This window comes from Theropithecus gelada, chromosome 3, assembly GCF_003255815.1.
Source record: "Theropithecus gelada isolate Dixy chromosome 3, Tgel_1.0, whole genome shotgun sequence".
NCBI lineage: Eukaryota > Metazoa > Chordata > Mammalia > Primates > Cercopithecidae > Theropithecus > Theropithecus gelada.
In genome coordinates, this window is record NC_037670.1 from 32,078,087 (window position 1) to 32,096,793 (window position 18,707).

General features: G+C 35.0%; 1 pseudogene across 1 annotated transcript; it reads left to right on the forward strand.

The window, feature by feature from the left end:
- The first annotated feature begins 10,482 nt into the window (after positions 1-10,482).
- On the forward strand, positions 10,483-11,443 carry LOC112621304 (annotated as a pseudogene). The gene has a single exon (XR_003118699.1). The product of XR_003118699.1 is annotated as a transmembrane protein 14C pseudogene (transcript).
- Positions 11,444-18,707: the final 7,264 nt, after the last annotated feature.

Consider the following 18,707-nt stretch of genomic DNA (forward strand, 5'->3'; position numbering starts at 1 on the left):
AGGTTTAAAAAGATTTTCTGCTTACCTACATTTAGAAATGGAGATGATTTTGATAATGTGCTATAACTACACAATGCTCAGGAAAAGCTAAAAAGAAAGTTTCAAAGACTTACTCAATTTGCAGAATACTATAATAGAATATCTTATGAAAGAAAAAAAAAGAGCTGAAGAAATGGAAATACAGATTTCATCTTGACTGGAAAGATCTATCATAAAATTTAAATCTCCTAAATTGATATGTAAATTAAGACATCTACTGGATTCTTTATTCAATAAAATTATTCAAAATGTACATAAAATACATTATCAGGACTCAAGGACTCTCATGAGAAATAAGAATATTGTTTTGGTTTAAGAATAGAAAAATAAAAATGAATATAAACAATATTTTAGAAACACATCTGAGTATTTATGAGAATATAAGGTAAACTTTATAGTACAATACAACATGGTGAAAAATAATTATTTGAGAAATAATGGCAATACAACTGACCTTCCATCTAGAAAACAATAAAAGTGGATCTTCAGTTAAACTATCTGTAAAAAATATTGCAGAAAGATTAACAGTTTAAATATAAAAAGTGAAGTGAAAAGATAGACAAAGCAAAATGAAAATAAAAAAAGCCCTCTGCAAAAAAAGAAAACCAAGGGAGTACACATCCACATCCACACACAACATGCACAGTTACAAATGCACACGCATTATACACACACATGTATATATACACACACACAGTGGAGACCTCCATCATGAACATAAACCTAGTAGCTATGAATGAAAACATAGATCAATGGGGATAATAGAGAAATATTAATGTCTTAGTATATAGAACTCAATAGAAAAATAGGCAGATGATTATAAGTTGACATTCTATGTAAGAGAAGTACAATAGACCAAACATATTAAGATATTCAGATCCACTCGTGGTTAGGAAAATTCAAAATAAAATAAACCGTACTATTTTAATTTTATTTATCATCAGACAGGTAACAGTTTTTACAGTTCTTGCTGGCAGGGAGGTGTGGAAACCAACCAGCATGCTTGGGCAGTGCTGGTGAAAGTGGTGCCTCTGGCTCCTGTTGAGTCTGTGGGGAAGGAGTCTTCTCTTGCCGTCCATACAGTTCTAGTTTCTTTGGTTATAGACTATCTAGTGACCTAAGGTGCCATTTGTTTTCATCCCAGATTGTGAATTCCAACACATTCTGTATATTTGACTTCATCTTCTTATATATAGTTTCCTTCTTCGTCCTTGTATGTAAACACTCTTCCTCACAATATAAGTTTGAGAGTCACTTTCAAACATTTTATTGCTAAGTACTTGCATATCAATAAAGAGATTTCAGTTTTTAGAATTTATACTTTATTTTTGGAAGATATTATAAAAACAGACATTCAGAAAAAAACCACTTGTATTTGTTGATTCTCATTGTTGTGATCATGATAATATTCTAAGAATAGGAGCTTAGAATGAGATTTCTAATAAAGTTTCCTTTGTAATAGGAAGTCTGCTTTTTGTATATCTTAGAACATTTATTTGTTGTAATCCAATGAATGATTACCTTTTATAACATAATCATTTATTGGTTGTAAGTCAATAATAGGTTACCTTTTATAAGCTAATCAACTACAGTATTGCTTATTTGGTTTTAGGTAAAATTAAGCATCCATTCTCAAACATTTCAAAATTTCTGCTTAGTTCTTGACACTTAAAAGTGGACGCACATCTGCACTCACAGTGCATTTTACACCAGGAGACAGAATATGTTTTGCTCTTTGTTGTGCTTTGATTTTTATACTGGCAGCTTTTGTGGTAAGAAATAATGGCTCATAGATAGCTTTAGTGCGGTAGTGAAGAGAGACTGCAGTAGCAATAACATGATTTGAAATATTTGCCCTCAGAAGCCTAGCAAATTGCCTCAAGCAAATATTTCTAAATCTAAGGTCTTTTACAAGCTTCCTGGGTTTTACCACTGATTTTAAAATTCTACTTAGTATAAATTGCATAATTAGTAACAATTTTACATAAGCCAATCAGCCTTTTCCACAAATATATTGATATCTGTATTTTTCCTAAGTCATTTATTTTTAAAATATCTTTGGCATAGTTGGAACTATTTCAATGCACTGAAGGAAAGGAAAAGGAAAAAATTTAGAATAAGATGGTGGTGAAATTGCAGGTTTTAATCCAGATATGAAGATGGAAGGGATTTGGGTATTTTCCAGATTAACAAAAAAGACTTAATGAAAGATAGTAACCTCGAATGAACTTTCCCAAAAAGAATTAAAAAAAGACGCAACAGCGTGGGACTGTTGTAAATGTTTTGCAACAATAAAGAAGATTAATATATTACTAAAAACATACACAGAACAATATTTCTGAAAATCATTAACACTAGGAACCAGAAGAAAAATTTAGACTATACTACTTAACACCAAAAAAAAAAAAAAAATTAAGAAGATCAACTCAATACCATATTAAATAAGTCACTATATTGAGATAAGAAAAGGTATGAGAACAAAGATACAACATACCAGAATATCTGGGACACATTTAAAGCAGTGTGTAGAGGGAAATTTATAGCACTAAATGTCCACAAGAGAAAGCAGGAAAGATCTAAAATTGACACCCTAACATCACAGTTAAAAGAACTAGAGAAGCAAGAGCAAACACATTCAAAAGCTAGCAGAAGGCAAGAAATAACTAAGTTCAGAGAAGAACTGAAGGAGATAGAGACACAAAAAACCCTCCAAAAAATCAATGAATCTAGGAGCTGGTTTCTCGAAAAGATCAACAAAACAGATAGACCACTAGCAAGACTAATAAAGAAGAAAAGAGAGAAGAATCAAATAGACGCAATAAAAAAATGATAAAGGGGATATCACCACCGACCCCACAGAAATACAAACTACCATCAGAGAATACTATAAACACCTCTACGCAAATAAACTAGAAAACCTAGAAGAAATGGATAATTTCCTGGACACTTACACTTTCCCAAGACTAAACCAGGAAGAAGTTGAATCCCTGAATAGACCAATAGTAGGCTCTGAAATTGAGGCAATAATTAATAGCCTACCAACCAAAATAAGTCCAGGACCAGATGGATTCACAGCCGAATTCTACCAGAGGTACAAGGAGGAGCTGGTACCATTCCTTCTGAAACTATTCCAATCAATAGAAAAAGAGGGAATCCTCCCTAACTCATTTTATGAGGCCAACATCATCCTGATACCAAAGCCTAGCAGAGACACAACAACAAAAGGGAATTTTAGACCAATATCCCTGATGAACATCGATGCAAAAATCCTCAGTAAAATACCAGCAAACTGAATTCAGCAGCACATCAAAAAGCTTATCCACCATGGTCAAGTGGGCTTCACCCTGAGATGCAAGGCTGGTTCAACATATGCAAATCAAAAAACGTAATCCAGTATATAAACAGAACCAAAGACAAAAACCACATGATTATCTCAATAGATGCAGAAAAGGCCTTTGACAAAATTCAACAGCACTTCATGCTAAAAACTCTCAATAAATTCGGTATTGATGGAATGTATCTCAAAATCATAAGAGCGATTTATGACAAACCCACAGCCAATATCATACTGAATGGGCAAAAACTGGAAGCATTTCCTTTGAAAACTGCCACAAGACAGGGATGCCCTCTCTCAACACTCCTATTCAACATAGTGTTGGAAGTCCTGGCTAGGGCAATCAGGCAAGAGAAAGAAATAAAGGGTATTCAGTTAGGAAAAGAAGACCTCAAATTGTCCCTGTTTGCAGATGACATGATTGTATATTTAGAAAACCCCATCATCTCAGCCCAAAATCTCCTTAAGCTGATAAGCAACTTCAGCAAAATCTCAGGATACAAAATCAATGTGCAAAAATCACAAATATTCTTATACACCAGTAACAGACAGAGAGCCAAATCATGAATGAACTCCCATTCACAATAACTTCAAAGAGAATAAAATACCTAGGAATCCAACTTACAAGGGATGCAAAGGATTTCTTCAAGGAGAACTACAAACCACTCCTCAGTGAAATAAAAGAGGACACAAAGAAATGGAAGAACATACCATGCTCATGGATGGGAAGAATCATTATTGTAAAAATGGCCATACTGCCCAAGGTAATTTATAGATTCAATGCCATTCCCATTAAACTACCAATGACTTTCTTCACAGAATTGGAAAGTATAATATTAATATTAAAAAAAGAGAAGGTATTTGTAGAATTAGAAAAGAAAGTGAGGGAAGAAATAATATCAGTAAAAATCTTGAAGTGAAGAAAGAAAGAAAATAATATGAATAAAAATGTATCAGTGATAGAGGATAGACATGAAAAATATAATATTGAATCCAATAAATTGTCACGGTGAACAAAGTGACCAGAAGATGATAGCATCCAATTAGATGTTGTCCAGAAGATGATGGTATTCCAAAATAAGTATAACTGGTATTTTCAATGAAAACAATTGAAAAAAAAAAAAGAAAGGAAAACGTTCGATGGTACAGTAGATGAAAATTTTATTAAGTTGAAAAAATTAAATATATTGATAACAAGAGTTGTCAGAGTTCATCAAGATAAATGAAAAGCAGAAACAACAAAGCATATCTTACTGGGATTATTGAACTTCATGAATAAACCGAAACCTACATGGGACTAGGGAGAGTCACCTAAAGAGAACAGTAACAATTCTGTCCTTTTCTTCCATAGCTAGGAAATCAGAAGGAAATAGAATATCAACTACAATATCTTGAGGAAAAAAGTTGCTACATCAAGAATTTTAACCTTACCCCAATATTATTAATAGATTGAGATAACATTAAATTATTTTCAAATATGCAAACCTCCAGGAAGGATTACTAATATAACTTGGAAAATGGAAAAACAAAGCAAGGTAAAACAATTAAAAAACCCCCAAAACTACTTGAAGCTATAATTACTCAACTAAAGGTTGAATAAAACAAATAATTCATAAATAGGAGAGCTTTGGTTCCAAGGGGTAATATTGAATATTAAAACCATTTAAATATACAGTTTAGTATAGATAATTAACATATGTCTAAAACCTAAAGAAATAAATTAAGTGCTAAGAGTAAAAATAATTAGAAAACTAGGAAAATGTTTGGTGAATATAACAATAAAAATAAGGTAATTTGGGGATGTTGGAAATAGAAGAAACACAGACTATAAAGCAAAATAGAGAAAATAAAGGACACCAAAAAGAAGGATGTAAAACAAAACTCTTATATTCAGAGACAGAAGTAAGATACAAATATACATGACAAACTTAGCTTGTCAAATAAATACATAAATTGAGTAAATACAAAAGCAAACTACAAATACTATTACATAATTTCTATGAGACACACATAAAAATAAATCAGAAGTTAAAAATTAAAGGTGAAGATTAGTCATCAAATGGAACAAATATAAAAATGCTTGCAATTTTAATATGAAACTTTAAATAAATGTGACATGTTTAAACAATTACAAAGGAGGTTTATATTTTACTGAAACGTAACTCAACAAGTGACATAGTATTGAAACCTATAAAGTCAAAACCAAAGTAAATATTGTATCTAGAGATATTGGCAGAAAGTCAGTACTAGTGGGAAACTAATTGCCTCCTTTAGTCCTTGAAAGATTATATTGAACAGAGATAAATGAATGGGAAATTAAAAAGATTTCAAGAATATGTAATAAACTCTATCCACTACAGAAAATCTTTTAAGCACTTGTAAGTTTTTTGTTTAATTGAACATGAATATATTCCAAAAGATAGAATTAATGTAGGTTACAGACACTGGGAACGATATTAGAAAGCTAGAAATAAATAACAGAAGAAAAATAATATTAAAAAATGTGAAAATAAACAATTTTGTAGTCGAAGAAAATAAATTAAAATTTAATAAGTGAGGAGACTGCATATAACAACCTCTGGTATATTGCCAAAGCTGTATTCACAGGAAAGTTATAGAATTAAGCACCTTTATTACATTCTTGCTATATAAGAATAAAAATGGAACAAAAAAGCTATTGAATTTGAAAATTTACAAAAGAAAAAATGAACATAAGAAAGCAGGAGAAAATAATAATTTAAGCTAAAATTAATGAATAGAAAACTGAAAAGCAGTATAAAGTATAATAAATCCAAGAGCTTTTTGTACCTTGGTACAAAATCTAAGTATAAATATAAGTATAAATCTAAGGTATAAGTATCTAAGTGGTTTTTCAAAGAAGGAAAAAAACAGCCAAGCACACAAATTAGGGATAAGTAAGAAGACAAAGCCAGCTGACAGAGAAGTCAAAGTTATTGGGTAATACTTTCTATTGATTTATGTTAAAAATGTTAAAATCTGGAAAAATGTATTTTCTCTAGGAAGACCTAAATTGCTGAATGTTGCTAAAATAGATAGGAAATATATGTAGTTTAATATCTATGAAATTCTTGAGGAAATTGTTCAACACCCACCCCTAAAAGCTATCCAGATAGCTTCAAAGACTTCAAGGAAGAGACAATTCTGAAGAGTTTGAGTAATCTGTAGATCACAGGAAAATGTAGGAAGGCTTCCAAACTTGTGAAACTGAGCACAAAAATGATACTTTCACTTTGATAATATAGACAAAAATGTAAACTACTATAGAAAACAGCTGTATTTTATATATAGTTACAATTATATTTCAAAAGACCCTTCCCTAAGCAGTGCTTACTCTAAAATTGCTGGGAGAGTGGATGTTGTGAATTCACATGATTACTTTAAAGGAGAGGAAAATTATTCATTCATGTTGCAAAGACATTTTTTAATTGATAAACTTTTAATTAATTTTGGATGTTAGTTAAAACTAATTTTTTTTATATACTTTAATTTCTGGGATACATGTGCAGAATGTGAATGTCTATTGTGTAGGTATACATGTGCCATGGTCGTTAGCTGCACCCATTGACCCGTCTTGTACAATATACATGTAAAATTTCTCCTAATGCTATCCCTCCCCTAGCCCCCCAGCCCTGACAGGCCCTGGTGTGTGACGTTCCCTCCCTGTGTCCATGTGTTGTCATTGTTAACTCCCTCTTATGAGTGAGAACATGTGGTGTGTGGTTTTCTGTCCTGTGTTAGTTTGCTGAGAATGATGGTTTTCAACTTCATCCATGTCCCTGAAAAGGACATGAACTCATTATTTTTTATGGCTGCATAGTATTCCATGGTGTATATGTGACACATTTTCTTTATCCAGTCTATCATTGGTGGGCATTTGGGCTGGTTTCAAGTCTTTGCTATTTTGAATAGTGCTGCAATACACATACTTGTGCATGTGTCTTTGTAGTAGAATTATTTATAATCGTTTGGATATATACCCAGTAATGGGATTGCTGGATCAAATGGTATTTCTAGTTCTAGATCCTTGAGGAATCACCACACGATCTTCCACAATGGTTGAACTAATCTACACTCCCACCAACAGTGTAAAAGCATTCCTATTTCCCCACATTCTCTCCAGCATCTGTTGTTTCCTGATTTTTTAATGATCACTGTTCTAACTGGCAAGGGGTGGTATCTCACTGTGGTTTTGATTTGCATTTCTCTAATGACCAGTGATGATGAGCTATTTTTCATGTGTTTGTTGGCAGCATAAATGTCTTCTTTTGAAAAGTGTCTTTTTATATGCTTCACTCACTTTTTCATGTTTTTTTTTCTTGTAAATTTGTTTAAGCTCCTTATATATTCTGGATATTAGCCTGTTGTCAGATGGATTGAAAAAACTTTCTCCCATTCTGCAGGATGCCTGTTCACTCTGATGATAATTTCTTTTGCTATGCAGAAGCTCTTTAATTTAATTAGATCCCATTTGTCAATTTTGGTTTTTGTTGCCATTGCTTTTGATGTTTCAGTCATGAAGTCTTTGCCCATGCCTAGGACCTGGATGGTATTGCCTAGGTTTTCTTCTAGGGTTTCTATGGTTTTAGGTCTTATGTTTAAGTCTTTAATCCATCTTGAGTTAATTTTTGTGTAAGGTGCAAGGAAGTGGTCCAGTTTCAGTTTTCTGCATATGGCCAGTCTGTTTTCCTAACACCATTTATTAAATAGGGAATTCTTTCCCCATTGCTTGTTTTGTCAGGTTTGTCAAAGATCAGATGGTTGTAAATGTATGGCATCATTTCTGAGGCCTCTGTTCTGTTCCATTGGTCTATATATCTGTTTTGATACCACTACCATGCTGTGTTGTTTACTGTAGCCTTGTAGTGTAGCTTGAAGTCAGGTAGTGTGATGCCTCCAGCTTTGTTCTTTTTGTTGAGGATTGTCCTGGCTATATGGGCTCTTCTTTGGTTCCATATGAAATTTAAAGTAGTTTTTCCTAATTCTTTGAAGAAAGTCAGTGGTAGCTTGATGAAGGTAGCATTGGATCTGTACATTACTTTGGGCTGTATGGCCATTTTCACGATATTGATTCTTCCTATCCATGAGCATGGAATGTTTTTCTGTTTGTTTATGTCCTCTCTGATTTCCTTGATCAGTGGTTTGTAGTTCTCTTTGAAGAGGTCCTTCACATCCCTTTTAAGTTGTATTCATAGGTATTTTATTCTCTTTGTAGCAATTGTGAATGGGAGTTTAGTATGATTTGGCTCTCTATTACTGGTGTATAGAAATGCTTGTGATTTTTGCACATTTATTTTTGTACATTGATTTTTGTATCCTGAGACTTTGCTGAAGTTGCTTATCAGCTTAAGGAGTTTTTGGATTGAGACGATGGAGTTTTCCAAATATATAATCATGTTATCTGCAAACAGACAAAATTTGACTTCCTGTCTTCCTATTTGAATACCGTTTATTTTTTTCTCTTGCCTGATTGTCCTGGGCAGAACTTCCAACGCTATGTTGGATAGGGGTGGTGAGAGAGGGCATTTTTGTCTTTTGCCGGTTTTCAAAGGGAATGCTTCCAGCTTTTGCCCATTCAGTATCATATTGGCTGCTGGTTTGTCATAAATAGCTCCTATTATTTTGAGATACATTCCATCAATACCTAGTTTATTGAGTGTTTTTAGCATGAAGGGTGTTGAATTTTATCCAAGGCCTTTTCTGTATCTATTGAGATAATTATGTGGTTTTTGTCATCCATTTCGTTTATGTGAAGGATTACGTTTATTGATTTGCATATGTTGAACCAGCCTTGTATCTGAGGGATGAAGCCGACTTGATCGTGGAGTATAAGTTTTTGATGTGTTGCTGGATTTGGTTTGCCAGTATTTTATTGAGGATTTTCGCATCAATCTTCATGAAGGATATTGGCCTGAAGTTTTCTCTTTCTGTGTCTCTGCCAGGTTTTGGTATCAGGATAATGCTGGCCTCATAAATGAGTTAGGGAGGAGTCTCTCTTTTTCTATAGTTTGAATTAATTTTAGGAGGAATGGTACCAGGTCCTCTTTGTACTTCTGGCAGAATTCAGCTGTTAATCCGTCTGGTTCTAGGCTTCTTTTTCGTTAGTAGGCTATTAATTACTGCCTCAATTTCAGAACTTGTTATTGATCTATTCAGGGATTCGACTTTTTCCTGGTTTAATCTTGGGAGGGTATGTGTGTCCAGGAATTTATCCATTTCTTCTACACTTTCTAGTTTTTTTGTGTAGAGATGTTTATAGTATTCTCTGGTGGTGGTTTGTATTTCTGTGGGATCAGTGGTGATATCCCCTTTATCATTTTTTATTGTGTCTATTTGATTCTTCTCTCTTTTTTTCTTTATCAGTCTGGCTATTGTGCTATCTATTTTGTTCATCTTTTCAAAAAACTACCTCCTGGATTCATTGATTTTTTTGAATTTTTTTTTTTTTTTTTGTGTGTCTCTATCTTCTTCAGTTCTGCTCTGATTTTAGTTATTTCTTGTCTTCAGCTAACTTTTGAATTTGTTTGATCTTGTTTCTCTAGTTCTTTTAATTGTGATGTTAGGGTGTCAATTTTAGATCTTTCCCATTTTCTTCTGTGGGCATTTAGTACTAATAATTTTCCTATAAACACTGCTTTAGCTGTATCCCAGAGATTCTGGTACATTGTGTCTTTGTTCTCATTAGTTTCAAAGAACTTATTTATTTCTGCCTTAATTTCATTATTTACCCAGCAGTCATTCAGGAGCATGTTGTTCAGTTTCTATGTAGTTGTGTGGTTTTGAGTGAGTTTCTTAATCCTGAGTTCTAATTTGATTACACTGTGGTCTGAGAGACTGTTTGTTATGATTTCCGTTCTTTTTAAATCAAATTCAGCATCCATTCACTGTAACAAAAAAAGTGATTAGTAAAATTTGTGAGGAATATTTATCTTTTACAAGACGAATTTTAGCATCAAGTTTTTGGTTGAAATCCTAAAAATTCCCACAAATAAGTAATAAGATAATTGTGTCCACCACCATCATTTAAAAAATTAATAATGTAATAAGATGAAATAATGCATGTAGCTAATGTAAGACTACGGGAGCTCTCCCCAACCTGCCACCAGGACGCAGAGCGTCCGCCGCCCTGTGTCCGGCGACACCTCGCTGTCATCCCCCCGGCTTGTGCGCCCTTGTAGACAGCCCGGGGCCTTCGCGAGACCGGTGCAGGCCTGGGGTAGTCTCCTGTCTGGACAGAGAAGAGAAGAATGCAAGACACCGGCTCAGTAGTGCCGTTGCATTGGTTTGGCTTTGGCTATGCAGCACTGGTTGCTTCTGGTGGGATCGTTGGCTATGTAAAAGCAGGCAGCGTGCGGTCCCTGGCTGCCGGGCTGCTCTTCGGCAGCCTAGCCGGCCTGGGTGCTTACCAGCTGTCTCAGGATCCAAGGAACGTTTGGGTTTTCCTAGCTACATCTGGTACCTTGGCTGGCATTATGGGAATGAGATTCTACCACTCTGGAAAATTCATGCCTGCAGATTTAATTGCAGGTGCCAGTTTGCTGAAGGCCGCCAAAGTTGGAGTTAGTATGTTCAACAGACCCCATTAGCAGAAGTCATGTTCCAGCTTGCACTGATGAAGAATTAAAAATCTGCATCTTCCACTATTTTCAATGTATTAACAGAAATAAGTGCAGCATTTTTGCATCTGACATTTTACCTAAAAAAAAAAAAAGACACCAAACTTGGCAGAGGGGTGGAAAATCAGTCATGATTACAACTCTACAGAGGTGGCGAATATGTAACAGAAGAGCTTAATAAGACCCTAATAGAGATTGATTCTTGTATATTGATGTTATCTCTTCTTTCCATATCTATAGGTAAATCTCAAGGATTTAAATATTAGATGTCAACTTTGAGGGCCCTGAAATCCCATTCTGTGCTCTGAGGAACAGTGTGAAAAAAATCTCTTATGAGATTTAGACTATCTGTTCTTTTGCTCATCTTAGACCACAGACTGACTTTGAAATTATGTTTAGTGAAATATCAATGAAAATAAAGGTTACTATAAATAAATAAATAAATAAAAAAGAGTACGTGAGTTGGCTATTGACTCAGAAAACCTAAAAGAACAGCTAAAAATATTAAAAATAAATAATAAATTTCTCAAGGGCATCAGTTATAAATAAATACACCAAAATAAATACCAATAAAATCTGGTAGTGAATACACTGGAAACAGGGTGAAGTCAAGACAGCAGACTCTTCACTCATTTATTTTACAGTTATGATTCTCCAACTTCAGCATGCATAAGAATCACTGGAGGCCCTGCTGAAACAGATTGCTGGGCCTCAGACATGCTGATTCCAGAGATGCTGATTCAGTTTTTCCAGGTGGGGCTTGAGAATTTGCCTTTCTAACAAGTTTGTAGTGATCCTAATGCTGCTGGTTCCTGGACTACATTTGAATAGCCTACAACTCTGTGAAGTTGAAGTCTTATCCAGCCGTGTTCCACAAAAAAGCAAGCCTTGCCATATCTTCAATACCCTTTCATGTGTGCTACCCCAGTGAAGTACACCTTCACCTCCGGAAGCCCTCTCCCTCATTGGGACTTTATAATCCAGCATTCATCCATTTCCCACACTTACCTCTAAGTTTTGGAAGAAAACATTCATCTGTTTCCCAATTTTACCTCTAAGTTTTGGAAGAAACATGGGTCCTCCTGTTTCTTCCAAAACTTAGAAGTAGTTAGAGAACAAAGGTAACAACTCCACCATCAACCCTAATTCAATGTCATTGCCATTCCTAAAACTTAAAAGGAAGAGAAGATGGAAAAGAAAAGATAAGGAGTAGAGAAAACAGTCCAGAGAAGCAGAAAGGAAAGCCTCCAATACAGCCACGCCATTGTTGGAGATGGTTTTTATCTGTAAGTTTCTCAGTCTTGCAGCATCCACTCCCCATGACTTTTGATCCCCTTGTACTTACTCATTGCTTTTCTCAGATACTGTGCTTTCAGATTCATTTGGTTTCAGATTCATTGCTTTTCTCAGATATTGCACTTTCAGATTCATTTGAAGCTTTCGTTTATTTAGAGCAGTGACTCAAATCTGAATGCATGCCAGATTCCATTAAATGGCTAAACCTGAGTCCCACCTTTGAGATTTTGGTTTTGTTGGTCTGAGATGGGAGTATTGTCATTTTATTAAAGTTTTCCCATGAAATACAATGCACCTCCATGATTGAGAAGAGATCCCTATCACCTCAAAGTTGGCTAAGAAGAATTGTGCTCCAGACCAGAGAAGTGAGAATTTTCCCCAGATCGCCAAACCATCTTTCTTTGCTTCCACCTGGAAATGTATACTTTCCATTTGATTGAGATTAAAGTTCAAAAGTATCTCTGTAGTTAAATTTGTGTGGATAATGCAAATTATCTTATAACCACAACTGAGGATTCAGGCAGCTCACCATCTGACTTACGGTTGATGACTGATTTTTACGCGTCAACTTGGCTAAGCTTCAAAGACCAAATGTTTGGTCAAACACCAGTCTAAAGGTTGCTATGATGACATTTTTCAGATAAGGTTGGTATTTAATCAGCAGACTTGAGAAAAGTCACGTACCTTCCATAATGTGGGTGAGCTTCCTCCAGTTAGTTGAAGACCTTAAGAGAAAAGGGTGACATCTACCAGAGGAAGAGGGAAATCTTCCTTCAACCTGAGTTTACATTCAAGTTGCAAGATCAGCTCTTCCCTGAGTCTCCAGCCTGCTCAGCAGATTTTGATTTTGCTAACCCCTACAATCATGTGAGCCAGTGCCTTAAAACCTGCCTCCTCTCTCACTCTCTTTCTCTGTATCCCTCTCTCCCTTTCTCTCTCTTTCTTGTCCCCCAGTTTCTCTCCCTTTCCTTGCCTCGCTCTCTTCTCTCTCTACCCCCTTATCTCCCTTCTGGCCTCTCTCCTCTCTACTCCTCCTCCTTTTCTCCCTCCCCACTTTTCTCTCTCTTTTCTCTCCCCCTCTCCTCTCCTCTTTCTGTCTCCCCCTCACTCTCCCTCTTTCTTCTCTCTCCTCCCTCTCTTTCCCTTTCTCTCCTCTCTCCCTCATTCCTCTTTGCCTCTCTCTCCCTTACTCTTCCTCCTCTTCTTTCTCTCTCTCTTTGTGTGTGTGCATGTGTGTGTGTATGTATGTATTCCCTTCATGTATCCTGAAGGTATGTGTATTCACATGCTTACATGTAGACATATACATCCTACTGTTATTTTTTCTGCAGAGGACCCTAACACATCATCGACTTAGGTGGAAGTGAGATTCACTGCTAAGGCCCTGGGGTTTATGGCTTCCCTTTGGGCAACTTTGTCCCCTAAACAGAATACAGATCAACATTGAGTCCCCTGAATTTCTCTTAAACCTTCTGAGCATGAGATAGCCTCTCTAGGGTCCTCAGCTCCAGAGTCTGTGACCTCTGTTCCTGATCTCACCCCTCTTCAGAGCTGGTAAGCTGTGCATAAAGGATGGTGGGTGATAAACTTAAAATCTAACATTTGGGTTCTAAAACCTTTACAAATATTCAGACTTATGTAGCAGCTAGATGACTGAACTTTCAACAATATCCTCCGTACTTTAGATTCCAGTTTCAGAACTGCACATTAAACCAATTTTGGTGGAGGGTACAAGGCAAATGTTGGATAAAACATGGAATATTAACCTTCACAGCAAAACCTTTTAGATTCGTTTAGATAACTGATTGCTCAAATAGCCTGTTTCCATTATTGTCTAAGCTTTGTGAATCACAGAAAGTACACTGCTAATCACAACTTGTCTGGTTTTAAGCAGGTCAGAATGTCCTCAAAAATAAAAGCTCAGTAAGCCATTAACCTTTTGTATTGGCCACTGCTATTTTATCTAGAGACCTTGTTATGAGGACAAGATGTTTGATCCATGGCAGTGGTTCTGAAACGATAGTGTGTATCAAATTTATGCAGAGTGCTTGAAAAACATAGAGTTTTTGAGTTCTACTCCTAGACCTTCTGATTTAGTAGGTTTTGGGTAGAACCTCAAGATCTGCAATTTTAACAAATTCCCAAGTGATGCTGATAACTGCTGGTCCATACACTACTCTTTTAGAAAATCTAACTCTTAAAAAATACAGTCGAGCAAATGAATTAATGGAAAATAGATTTTTTTCACCTGGGTTCAGCAGGTTATCAACTGGGATTCATCGAACACTTAATATGTGCTTGGTCAGCACTGTGATAGTGTTGTGTGGACAGATGATAATAGTTGCTGCGATCAAAGAACTAACCATCCGTTTGGAGGATCAAGACTAACATTACCTATTTGTAGTAAAGAACAAACCTTGAGATATAACAGCTTATGTGTCACAGATGAAAATACTGGCAGGAGTTCATAAGAAAGGAAGATAATGAGGACTCTGGGAACTGCAGAAAGCTTCTATTGAAGGGGAAATGAACTCGGCCTGGAAGAACTGGATTAATAGATTAGAAAATAAATTCAAGGTGGGAGAGTCACATGGGGACAGAGGCAGAATGAGCATTAAATTGGCTGTTTAGGGGAAATGGTTGGTGTCTTGCACATGAATGTATTTAACAAATAATGTGATGATTACCACGACTTAGAGTGGTAAACAGATTTGGAATGGTTAGGGGAAGAGGTATATTATGAGAGAGATCCTTGAGCCCAGGCAGAGAACATAGAGTTAGAAGAGTAGGAAATTCAGAATACTAAGCAGAAGAAATGCATGATAAAAGTAATATGTAGGAAATATAAATTTAGAAACAATGTACAGAATAGGTTGGACTATGTGGAAATGAAAGATGCATTGAGTTCCTGGAGCTAAAGGCTTATTGCGGGGGGTTGAAGAGTGAGAAGATTAGAACCAGAATTAAGCTTGTTGCAGTAAGAGTAAGAAAATAGATACCCACATTTTCTATGGAAAATGATTTGTTTCAGTGACATAAACAAATGCATAAAGGTGGTACTTTTGAACTTGGGTATTCATCAAGAAAGGAAATGTTATTAACAGGGATAAATATTTTTAAAATTTAGTTTTGCCAGAGAGATGTATCTGGTTTCGGATATGTCGATTGGAGGTAATAATACATTCAAAAAAATTCTCTAGCTAAGATTTGTATATTTAAGGAGAGAACATGACTTATATCAATTTGAAAGTAACTGATATTAATTTTTTATTTAAAGCTGTAAATGTGAGAGAAAATATTTACTCATACACATTTATTCCTTAAGTTTTAATGGATCACTTTCTGTAAGTCAGACATTGTAGTGGGAGTACAAATGGGAAATTAATAAGATAATTTAGAGACAGAAAGTCAAGGAATTGAATCTAGGAAGGGCTCCTTAGAGTTTGGATAAAGTCAGAGGAATAAATGAAGAAAACACGTGAGAGGTACAGTTGTAAAAAGAGAATGAGGATGGTGTTGAAAAGGGTTGGAAGTAGAGGAAATGATACCTTGTGGCCTTGTGGCAGCAGAGGTCAAGGATAACCATGGAGAAATGTGACTGGGATTGGCAAAAGAAAACGTTAAAAATCTCTTAGGGAAGAGGAGGCAGAAGAAGGAAGTAGATGTGAAGAGACTGATGAAGAAAGAGCCATAGAGCAATAAAAGTAGAAACAAGTTAGGATGCCACACTGGTGGAGAGCTAATAATTTGAAGGAAAGAAAAAATACCTCATCTTCTGATGGGAAAACACAACGGAAATGTGACTTATTTTCAATACAATCATCTTTTTTTCAAAACTAAACATATATTTTTACATAAATCTATATTAAATATTTCTTGCATATAATGTAATCTACTCATAAATTATATATGCATTTAAATGTAAACATTAAATGGACGCTGACTCTGAACTAAAGGTATTTCTATTGATATTATGATAGTATTCAATTTTTACATGAATACTTTGCAGAATAAGATAAATCTAACAAAGTGAATTATAAAATATCTAGTAGAATAATAAATTGCTTATTTTCTTCTTTCTATTTAAAAAAATTTGCAGGCAAATGAATGTGAGCATTCACATTTTCTTTCCCTGATGTTGGGAAATCTTCGTGAGGTTGGAGAACATAGGAGTTAAGCCACTTTCAGAGGTTGATATGGAAATTTTCAGATTTGATGATGCTCCAGGTGGAGAAATAATGACATTGATTCAAGAAAGAAAAATGAGTCTAAAAGGTCTGTAGTATATTTGGTAAGAAGTAAAAAACAGCTGGGGGAAGAATATAAAACTGAATTTTACCATCATGTATTTTGGAAATTTATTGGTGATTTTACAGAGAGGCTGCTGTGGTCAAAGACATAGTTGTATACTGTACAAATGAAGGTTGGGGGTGTACAAATTCCGAATTTTGCTTAAAGTGGCACAGGGTCAACACTGCTATTAACATGAGACCTTAGGTGAGAAAATGAAAGGGAAAATATGGGAAAGGTGAATAAACTTGCAATAAATTTTGCATTTGACTTAATGTGGTGAATTTTTACTAATGAAAAGCTGAAAATTATCACATAATGGCATCAATAATTGGGAAATTAAGCAGAAAGAAATTTTCAGAATACTAATGAATTCTTATATGGTTAGGAAATACTTTTCAAAGCAACTCAGCATTTTTAGGTCAAGAGAAAACTAGCAACCACAATTCCTTATAGTCACATGAAAGTCAAAAGTCTGAAAAGCAACAGATACTTAAGTGTATGAAACGATAGAAAAAAAATCCACAATAAAATACATATTGCAGTTCTAATTTCCCTGCACAAGGTAAGATGCTTGCAGGGATATAGAATGCACACAGCAAAATATAAAACAAAAAATAAAAATAATAGTAAGGTTCTCACTTTTAAAGAGATTACATATATTAAAATAGGTAACCTGAGACATGTATGCAAAGAGACACATGATAGGTCATAATACAGATTATTTGCAGCAAAAGATCGTTCGAATAAAGTATCAATTAAAAATATTTTTTTAGAAATATGGACTCACTCTGTCACCCAGGCTAGAGTGCAGTGGTCTGATCATAGCTCACTGCAGCCTCAAATTCCTGGGCTCAAGGGATCCTCCCAGCTCAGCCTCCTGAGTAGCTGGGACTATAGGCATGTGCCCCCATATCCTGCTAATTTATTTTATTTTATTTTGTAGAGACAGGGTCTCACTATGTTGCCCAGGCTAGTCTGGAACTTATGCCCCTAAGTAATCCTCCTGCCTTAGCCTCCCAAAGTGGTGAAATTACAGGTGTGAGCCACTGTGCCCAGGTACCAAATTTTAGAAGCTCTTTTCAGATTGTCTAAAACTTAATCCTCACTGAACATCTTCAATATAGATTTTCAACTCTCGTGGGCAAGAAAATACCATATTTAGGTTGAGTTGAAACTAATTTTGTAATTGAGTCCCATCAAAGGTTTATTTTCAAAATATTCAGTTTAATCTAGGGAAAACTGCTTACCCAATGATTTATTTTTATTTTTTATTTTTGTTGAATTAATTAAATGATCTTTAATTTCTAAAATCTTTTTTTTTTAAGTTGAACTTTTTTTTTATTATACTTTAAGTTCTAGGATACCTGTGCACAACGAGCAGATTTGTTACATATGTATACATGTGCCATGTTGGTGTGCTGCACCCATTAACTCGTCATTTACATTAAGTATATCTCCTAATGCTATCCCTGCCCGCTCCCACTACCTCACGACAGGCCAATGGTTATTTTAAAAGATGACCTATTTGACTTAATGTGGCCTATTCTCTTGTGCTGTAAAAAAAATGCCAACAGTCTCCTTAGTGATTTGGAAACTTGAACGCTCATAAGATTTTCGTATTTGAACATATACTCTAAGATAATAGCTTTCAAAAGAACTTAAAAGTTATTTCTCAACTTAAAAAGTTATTTTGTTACACAAATATATTAGTTTATTGAACAACGTCAAGCTGATGTTCTTTACACAGTGGTCCTCCTAAGGATAATTAAAATGCTACCATGGCATTCCAGTTTGTACTCCTACTACAGTATCTGGCATTTAGGTGCAAGTAAAATTTAGAGTGCAGCTATAAATTGTGAATACTCTGAAGGCCATTTTATTTTATAGTGTTTGATAGCACATTTTAACATCTTGGAAACTCTATTTCTTGGAATACATTTTAATACCTCCCAGTTCTAGTGTTCCTGGAAACATAATTGGAAAATAAAATGCCACAAATTCAATGCAACCATAGCTAGTACTCAAGGAAAGATCTTTGCTCAAGAGAAAAATTTAGCAAACAATGGTTCCAAAGAAATAGGACATGACTAAGTACGCTGGATAAATGGTTG